At 41.3% G+C, this 10,195-nt stretch overlaps 1 long non-coding RNA gene across 1 annotated transcript; it reads left to right on the top strand.

Moving 5' to 3' along the window:
- Positions 1-532: 532 nt before the first annotated feature.
- Positions 533-9,750, top strand: LOC135247183 (uncharacterized). Its single transcript, XR_010328121.1, has 5 exons — positions 533-973; positions 3,647-3,820; positions 8,451-8,612; positions 9,100-9,146; positions 9,393-9,750. It is a non-coding gene; the product is annotated as an uncharacterized LOC135247183 (long non-coding RNA).
- The last annotated feature ends 445 nt before the right edge of the window (positions 9,751-10,195 follow it).

The raw sequence follows: 10,195 nt of genomic DNA, 5'->3' as shown, positions 1-10,195 counted from the left end.
GCACTTCTGGGATGGGATGGGAGGGTTAAACCCAGAGAAAAGATCATAGAAAAAGTAGATGAGCCCATTGCCCCAATTCAGAGAACTTACAGTATAGGGAAAGGGCCCAGAATGTCAGAATTACATCTGTAGAACTGTCAGAGTTCCGTCCAGCAAGATGTTTAATTTTCAGGATTGTGGTGTTTCTGAAAGGATCGTTAATAAAATGGTTTTTTATTCTGCTGGTAAAGCCGGGCATTAACTCATCAGCACGGTATGTGTGTACATCTTGGTGGGAGAGTGTCCATCTGAACAACATGTGAGCTGCTGTTTAGATGCAGTGTTACATTGTTTAGTTTAGTCACTTTTCTGTGGTTCTAGTCCCAAGTCATAGCCTGGATATTATACCAGTCATGCTGTGTGGAATAGTCTGATTCAGAGATCAATATTCTGGCTCTAGCTCCTATCATTTAAAGAATAACATCATTTACAGGAGTATTTCTTAGATAAGTATTCTAATAATCTTCAAATCACTTATTAAAGTTTTTGTGCAGTTTATATTACTCCACAAGGGCTACCAAACATGTTGATAAGGGGTTTTAAAAGAAAAAAATGACCTAATACATCAGGCTTTTATTTTCATTATTATTATCATTGTTACAAAAATAATTAAATGTAACACAATAATTAACCTATTATATTCGCAAAGGCGTCCGAAAACAAAATGAATGGATGGATTATAGCGTAAAGACATAGAGAACATAGGTGCAATGTGTGGAAGTTTCAAAAGACACCACATTTTTAAAAAACTAGTGTCTACCAGCAATAAAAGTTAGTGGCAGTAATCAGTTGTGCTGTTCTCATACAGCCACTAGATGGCGATGCAGTGTAATTCCAGTTGATGGAGTAGTTGCATTGCTGTAAGATCGTGCCAGATGTACTGAAGTGCAGCACAGCTCGTACACGGCTCCGGCACTGCTTCAGCTGTTAGCAGGTACAATATCGCTGGTCTGACCAATAATATCATGACTGGTTAGATAAAACCTTCATTTTATTTTATATACTGGTGTATATATTTAAGTTGTCTGTGACAGTTAGCTGCTTAGTTCCTCACTGGCTAGTGAGGTTGCTAGGTTGGGTCATGAAGTAACGTTAAGGTAGGTTGGGCTGGCTAGCTAGCTAAAGCCACGTTTCCACCGCAGGAACTTTACCCCGAAACTAGGAACCTTTCGAGGAACTCAAACCTTTTGCGTTTCCACCGCGGGAACTAGGGCCTAGATTTAGTTCCGGGGGCTTTATTTTACCCCCCAAAAAGTTCCTGCTCGGGGGGTAGTACTTTCCGAAAGTACAGGAACCTTTTGGATGGAGCTTGCAGCGCTGAACATTTCTGATTGGTCGAGTACTCGCAGCATTTTTTTTGTGTTCATTTTCAACTGCCATGTTTAAAAATATGCAGCCGCAAACCAATTTATTTTCATAATAACTTCAAATCAAACTTGTATGTTATGCGGCGCAGTAGCCTAGTTTTGGTTATAGCCTGCCAACGTCTTGGAATTATAACGTGTGCTCTTCTGTTCTTTTCTTGCTTTAGTATTCGTTTTATAAAATGCTAAGCATTCGTGCTGGGACAGCATATTAGGCTATGTACCAAAACATTCAAACGGATTAATTCGGTTGCTGAATATTTTCTTCCGGATTTTCTTTGTTAGCCCGTTGTAATTGACTCAAAACGTTTGATACAGTTATGTGAGGTATGCGGTAGTTCTGCTTAATTCACATTGGTGATACAGTAAAAGCAAACTGGAAATCACCTTCCGCACTTTTTGTCAGGGTAAAATAACAGGTTAATTCTAGTAATTGTCTCTTTAGCTTTTTCAGACCGCCGTAATTTTACTCTGCCATTCTTCAATTCCACAAAAAGACCAGGAAGACTATGGACTAATTTATGGTGCATGGTTCGCATCTGGAGGGCACACTTCGCTGCTCGGCTAGCAGTAACTTCGAAGGAAAGCAAACGGTGGCTGTACCACTACTAATTTAAATTTTCACGCAAGTCCGAGTTTTTGTTCTATTCTTGTCATTTTGCGATTAGCCTGCCTATATGGAATTGACGATGAGAAAGTAATCAAACAGCAATTGTTTACAATGTGTGCATGTTTTCTGCTGTTGTTGCCAGTTATACATATAAATGTGAATGCATTCTGTCGCTTCGGATGTCAAGACATGAAAGCGAATGTTCGCATAAAAACATAATGAATGTGTTTGAGAGGATATATAAAACAGTTACAATCGGACTATTGGCCTGTTATATCCTATTTGTTGCATAACAACGGTCCAAGTTCAACTACCAATGACAGTTTTGCTTGACAATGGTAAAATATGCCCAAACGGCTGCAGAAGAATATTTCAATTCCAGGTGATTAAATCGATAAAAAAAAACATTTAAAAAAATACGAAAGTAACCATATATAATCATTGTTGGTAACCCGTTGTATATAAGTGGAATAAACCCCTCCGGGCTGTCCCGGTTATTAGAAAATAATGTAGGCTACTTCGGTGGTAGTATGGGGTTACAGAAGAAATCATAGGACCGATGGACCGACGACAATGTCGCTTTTTCATACGTCAGTGAGCTAATTTGCCTAATCTTCGCGGGACTTTAGACCGCGGTGGAAATGCAGACAACCATGGGCTGAAGGAACCTTTTAGTTCCTTGAAAAGTAGTTCCTGGGACTAAAAGTTCTGGGTACTTTTGGTGGAAACGCGGCTTAACTCGTGCCTGTGAGTCAAAGCGAAAGCTGAACTTAGAACAACGACAACAAGTTTCAACTTGAGGGTCTTGCTGTTTGATGTAAATGGTAAACAAATGATATTTTCAAAGTGTTAATAGTTATTATCAAATAATTGTGTTATGTAACTGTAGTTCTGTATTTTCAAAGAATGAACTAGCTGAGGTAACAGTAAACGGTTCAGAGCGAGCTGGCATCGCCATGGTAACCAACCAACCCTCCTAATGGCCACATTTTAAACAGCGTCGTCATGGTTATGTCACGTTAGAGGTAAATAAAGAAGAGCGCAATTTTGTATTGAATGCGGCTTCATTTCACCTTGCTGAATATTTTAAAATTAATGTCAAAAACCCTGACAGAATGTATAATTTGTTCAACTTTAATTGTTTGAAAATTTGATGGTTACAAGATTAGGAAGAAAATATTATCATGATGACAGTAATGTATTTAGCTAATGGGTTATACGAGTACATTAACAGTTATATTTATCTATTCATAGTGATGAATATTCAGCGTCTTTGAAATGTATAGATGTTTATGAACTGAAGAACATGTCAGGTGAGGTAAAGTACACCACAAAAATGCAGTTTTTTTGTGTTTGCAGATGAAATTAATATGTTTGCAAATCAGATAAGTTCATCACATGGAAAGGGTTATTAGAGCCCAGTAATTGCCTTAGACTATTGTGGATTAGTCAGAATACTTTATGAACTTAATTTACACACCCCCCCTCCCTGTTTTTGTGTGTACATCTCAGGAATGCGTACATACATATGTATCAACTGTCAAGGTAAACAATGTCACAAAGAATTTGTGTGTGTGTGTGTGTTTGTGTGCGTGCATGCGTGCGTGTTTGTGTGTGTGTGGTGTCTCCACAGGCTGGGTTGGTGTAATCTCACAGAGGGCTGCTGTGATGTTCTGGCCTCAGTCCTGCGTTCTCCTCACTCAGAGCTGAGAGATCTGGAGCTCAGAGACAACGAGCTGCAGGATTCAGGAGTGAGAGCGCTGTCTGCTGGACTGGAGGACCCACACTGTAAACTGCAGAGAATGGGGTGAGTACAAACACAAACCCCTTCAATAAATTAGGGCTACAATGTGACTAAATACAACACTGATCTCAATGTTTCTAATGTGAAAACAGACACTCCACAGAACTGAAACAGCATGTTCCTGTTCTTCCTCTTGGTAGAATTTGACTACACAAATGAATGAAGAAAATGAATTAGTCCTGTTTACTGAACTGTAGTGGGGGTGTAAACTCAAATGTGTTTGATAATGACTCATTCCACATTCATGTTATTTTAATTTAACACACACAGCCCTGTTAGTTTATATTATGTTACATTACATTTATTTGCCAGGCGCTTTTATCCAAAGTGACGTACAATAAGTGCATACAAAACACAGGTCCGATAAGGTACAATATTTTGCAGTTATTCATAGCCATGAACACATTAAGTCCAGTTCACACAGTGAACATTACTCTGACCTAACCTATGCGAAGTCAAACTAGGAGGCATTACAAACAACATCTAGACAATGATACAAGGCACAATAAGTGCTGGATGGAGGTACATGTAACATGAGTGGCACAGGAGGTACATGTGTAGAAATAGGGGGATTTAAGTGATAGAAATGATCTACAGAGTGGTGATAGTTAGTCCAGGTATAGTCTGAAGAGATGCATCTTCAGACCACGGCGGAAGATGGGTAGTGAGGAAAAGGTTCGTAGAGGAACAGGGTGTTTGTTCCACCACTGGAGAGCTAGGGTGGAGAAGCTCCGTGGTAGAGACACGATTGAACCCTTTACCCGGATGGCATGGGGTGCAAGACAGTGGTCAAGTGGGCGTATAGGATTTAATCATGTGTTGTAAGTAGACGGGGGCTGTCCTGTTGGCTGCAGTGTAGGTGAGGGTCAGGACTTTGAACCTGCCGTGACTGGTAGCCAGTGGAGTGACCTCAGCAGGGGAGAACTTGGGAAAGTTGAACACAATTAATGTGTAGAGGGTGTGTAACACATTGCTATGTGTTTGACACACACAGCCCTGTTAGTATATATCTCATAACAAACACGTTTTCAACGTACAAAAATGCCAAGTTACTCAAAAGTATTGATATCAAAATGACGCCAAGTTACGGTACTACAAACAATATAAGCTATCTTGCCTCACTGAAATGACATAAGATGTATTTCAAAGCAATGCTACCCAATATTTCCTCAGTTCTTTCAAGTCACTTGGCCCTGTGTATAAGCATGCACTACATGGACAGGCCAAACATATGTGTGGATGGCTCTCTCACAATCAAGATTGATTGAATAGGCGTGTATATGTCCAATTTGTATTGGTATGCATGTATTTCGCTGCCCAGCCTTTCAGTTGCGTGAATGATAGTATGTTTCTTGGTATAAGTGTGTGTTCGTAAATGTGAATGTAACATGCTGCGAGGGAAATGTCCCCATGGGGATAAAGAAGTTGTCTATGTATGTATGTACAATATGTATTTTACATGCAGTATTTATTGTACGTAGCAAATATACAATAACTTGCACATGTACTCAAATTCAGTTCAGAAGCAAGTATAAACATGTTTTCTGGAGAAACATGCTTCCTGTAGTTACTCAGCAGCAGTTTTGTACATTAATTTCAATGTGTTCCATGAGGCAATTCGAAATATTTGACTCTTTGATCTGACACAAAATTTGCATGACATTGTAAATGGTAAGATTACAAAACACAGGGCCAAGTGACTTGAAAGAACTGAGGAAATATTGGGTAGCATTGCTTTGAAATACATCTTATGTCATTTCGGTGAGGCAAGATAGCCTATATTGTTTGTAGTACCGTAACTTGGCGTCATTTTGATATCAATACTTTTGAGTAACTTGGCATTTTTGTACGTTGAAAACGTGTTTTTTATGAGATATCATTTCTTTTTGCAAAGCGTTTTATTACGAGAGTGAGAAATGCGAAGTGACCCTGTAAGAAATGGTTGTGGATTATGGCTATCCTTGTGTGAATTTGTACAGTCTAATGAGCGTGTACGTTTAGCAGTTTCGGTTTGCTATATATGTAAAACAGTGGCTGTGAGAAATGGTGTGGTGGCGTAATTGTAAACGCATCAGAAAAGGTGAAATATGGCCAGTGTAGCTATGTAGGCTACTCACGGATTTGACGGGCATCCAATGAGCCTTGATTGACAAAAGAATCAGCAAGCCCGTAGAATTAGAGCTGCCTAGGTCGCAACTTGTGTACCCTTCTGTCCTGCTCCGTTGTCTGTTATTTCGTGAAGATGCACTTTTAGTGTTTGTAAGGTTTATAAGGCATTTTGATAGGCTTATCTGCAGGTAGGAATCCTCTTTGCTGTTTTGTTAAGCTAGAACCGGAAAAGTTGATAGTGGAGAATAGGAGCAGACGCATATGTCCCAGCAGGCTTAACAAGTGTGAGATAAATTAGGCGAAATGTTGAAATTGCGTAGTTGAAACAATATGTTTTTTAGCAGAATGGGCATGTTGGTGAAGGTTGACATGATCACAGACTATAGTGCGAAGTAAATGAAGTGACCATGAGCGAGCTTAGTTTCCTTATCAAACGGTATATATAACAGTCTGTATTTAACATTATCAAACGGTATATATAACAGTCTGTATTTAACATTAGTTGTTGAAGTGGAGGGTTAAATAACGTGTGCAATCTAATGTACTAATGTGTTTTTCTCATGTTCAGTGCTAGTAGTTATACTTATGAGTGAATCATGATTTTAAATGTAATGTTTTAATGCGGAGTTGCAGAACGTACATACGTAGTAATTGTTTGTAGCCTATGTGGCTAGATAGAGAACAGGGCGAGGTAACATGAATGTAGAAACGTGGCGTTGGTGATATGAAGGTTTTGTACGGTAGCCAAGTGAAGAAATATAGTTAGTAGAAATGGCACAGTGGTGAACTGGTGTAACTTTTTAATAAAAGGAATACATTTGCCATCATGAAATGCATATGGGTGGCCGTGAGTGAGTTTTGGTAAAGCAAATATAAGCGTAAGAAAACGTTAGTGTAAAAGAGGAAATGATCTGCCTGAGGGCGAGTCGGGATTCAAGCCTTAAACCGGAGGTTTACCAGTCTGTGACTTTGTTAGTGCAGCACCATGCCATAGCTATGCAATGCGTGAAATATCATTAGCAAACCTGCCGGTGGTTTTAAAGAAGAACACAAGCTAGTAAGCACAGAAGAGCTCCCGTTGAATCCATATGGCTTAGCAATATTGTAGCTGGTTAATAACTGAACGTACAGACGTTAAGTCATAATGCATATGGCGTAGCAATATTGTAGCCGGTTAATAACTGAACGGTGAACGGCGGGTAGATATGGTGCAAAAGCAATAATTAATAAGTAGTAGACAATTATTAGTGAGGGTCGAAGCAGGTTACAGAAACGTGTTCCTAGATGGGCTTGAACCTACGACCCCGTGTTCCCAAGACTGTAACCTTGCCCACTAGGCCACAGGCAGTCTAGCTGTTCAAACTGCGGAGTTGCAGAACGTACATACGTAGTAATTGTTTGTAGCCTATGTGGCTAGATAGAGAACAGGGCGAGGTAACATGAATGTAGAAACGTGGCGTTTGCTGATATGAAGGTTTTGTACGGTAGCCAAGTGAAGAAATATAGTTAGTAGAAATGGCACAGTGGTGAACTGGTGTAACTTTTTAATAAAAGGAATACATTTGCCGTCATGAAATGCATATAGGTGGCCGTGAGTGAGCTTTGGTAAAGCAAATATAAGCGTAAGAAAACGTTAGTGTAAAAGAGGAAATGATCTGCCTGAGGGCGAGTCGGGATTCAAGCTTTAAACCGGAGGTTTACCAGTCTGTGACTTTGTTAGTGCAGCACCATGCCATAGCTATGCAATGCGTGAAATATCATTAGCAAACCTGCCGGTGGTTTTAAAGAAGAACACAGACCAGTAAGCACAGAAGAGCTCCCGTTGAATCCATATGGCTTAGCAATATTGTAGCCGGTTAATAACTGAACGGTGAACGGCGGGTAGATATGGTGCAAAAGCAATAATTGATAAGTAGGCTAGTAGACAATTATTAGTGAGGGTCAAAGCAGGTTAAAGAAACATGTTCCTAGCTGGGCTTGAACCTACGACCCCATGTTCCCAAGACTGTAACCTTGCCCACTAGGCCACAGGCAGACTAGCTGTTTAAACTGGAAATGTTTCAGAGTAAAAAGGTATGGGTATTTTGCGTGTGTATGCGCGTTTTTGATTGGGTCGTGTAGGTGAAGATTTGGCTGGTGTCAGTGAAATGTCCAATGGGGAGACATGTTGTTAGTGGGATAGGTGGCAGGAAAAATAAGAATGAGAAGAAGAAGAAGAAGAAGAAAGAGAAGAAGAAGAAGAAAACGCAAAATCCCCTAAGTTTGGGGCTTTATTGTGTGGACATGTGAAGTTGTTTATGAATTCTCTCTGTTGAAATGGGGTCAGAATGCACAGAATTTAATGTTTTTAAGGGCCGAGTGTCTGTGGCTGTTGTGGTTATTTCTGTGGAGAACCCTGAAAAGTGCCAAACTCTCGGTGCTGTATAGGTATGGGGCATGCCCCCGCCAAGGCGTAACTTGGCGGGATGGCATACCTGCCATCCCAATTAATGTGTGTAAAGTGTGTGTGTCCTTCTCTCTGCAGGCTGTCAGGCTGTAGAGTCACACAGAGAGGCTGTGATTCTCTGGCTTCAGCTCTGTGTTCAAACCCGTCACACCTGAGAGAGCTGGACCTGAGATACAATCACCCAGGAGACTCAGGAGTGAGAGCGCTGTCTGCTGCTAAACTGGACACACTCACACTGCTGTAAGTACAGAGAGTTTCCACACTGCACCTCACACACACACACACACACACACACAAAAGGAGTTGGGGGGGCATGGAGGGCACTGTTCACACCAGCGTTACTCAAGAGGGTTGGGGATCTCCTGTGGAGGGTGCTGCAGGGGATCACTGCAGTAAATAAGATGTGGTTGTTGTAGTTAGGGGTTTGATCAGGGACACAGTGATGGTGGAGTTTCAGTATCACAAAGCAATGGAGAACCTGAGTGTGTTTCAGAGTGTGTGTTATAAGGGTGTTTTATGTTCAGTGGAGGGAGAGGAGCTATTTTTGCACATGGAATAGGGTGAGAGAATGGAATAAGTTTCCTTTGTGACAGATTTATGTATTTTTCATATGATCTTGGTTTTGTGTTTTATTGTGTCTTTGTTTTTATTCATGATGTCATTGGTGTGTTGAGAGTGGAAATAAAGGATGGTTAAAATTTATAATTCTGTTCTGCTGTTCTTACAGTGTGGACCATGGAGGAGAGAACAGGACCAAACCAGGACCCAGGAAATGTGAGTGTGTATCGACACAGAACACTTTCCATAGGTACACACTCTGCTGTGTGTGTGTGTGTGTGTGTGTGTGTGTGTGTGTGAGAGAGAGACTTCTCTCTTACACACATAAACACACAAACAGAAACACACATGTACACAAGCACACACACACAGAGGTACTATCACATCTCTCTCTCTCTCACACACATAATGAGGTGAATATTAATAATGATAATTAATCTCATTAATGTCTCTGGTCTGCAGACGGCTGTCAGTTCACACTGGATCCAAACACAGCACACAGAGAGCTGTCTCTGTCTGAGGGGAACAGGAGGGTGACACACAATATGGGGAGAAAGGAGCCATATCCTGATCATCCAGAGAGATTTGAGTCTGTGCTCCAGGTTGTGTGCAAAGAGAGTGTGTGTGAGCGCTGTTACTGGGAGGCTGAGTTCAGTGTGCCTGAGTGGATGGGATGGGTTTATATAGCAGTGACATATAAAGGAATCAGCAGGAAAGGAGAGGGTTCTGACCGTGAGTTTGGATTCAATAAAAACTCCTGGAGTCTGGAGTGCATTAAACCCAGTCACTCTAATAAACTCAGTTACTCTGTCAGGCACAATGAGAACCAAGCACACATACCTGCCCTCACCTCCCCCTACCGCAGAGCAGGAGTGTGTGATGATGATGATGATGGTAGAGGAGTGTGTGTGTACAGGGTAGGAGTGTGTGTGGACCGTGCAGCCGGCACTCTGTCCTTCTACAGCGTCTCTGACTCTGACACACTGACCCTCCTGCACAGACTCCACACACACTTCACTCAACACACACCCCTCTGTGCTGGATTTAGAGTGTGGGAGTGCTCCTCAGTGTCCCTCTGCCAACTGGAGTAGATACACACACACACATACTCACACATACACACACACACACTCATATACACATTCACACACACACACACGCACGCACACACTCCTCAGTGTCCCTCTGCTAACTGGAGTAGAGTCACACACGCACGCACACACAAACATGCACGTGCACACACGCATACACACACACACGTGCGC

The sequence above is a fragment of the Anguilla rostrata genome, unplaced genomic scaffold (assembly GCF_018555375.3).
Source record: "Anguilla rostrata isolate EN2019 unplaced genomic scaffold, ASM1855537v3 scaf1126, whole genome shotgun sequence".
Classification (NCBI taxonomy): domain Eukaryota; kingdom Metazoa; phylum Chordata; class Actinopteri; order Anguilliformes; family Anguillidae; genus Anguilla; species Anguilla rostrata.
This window is presented reverse-complemented; position numbering and strand designations above follow the sequence as displayed.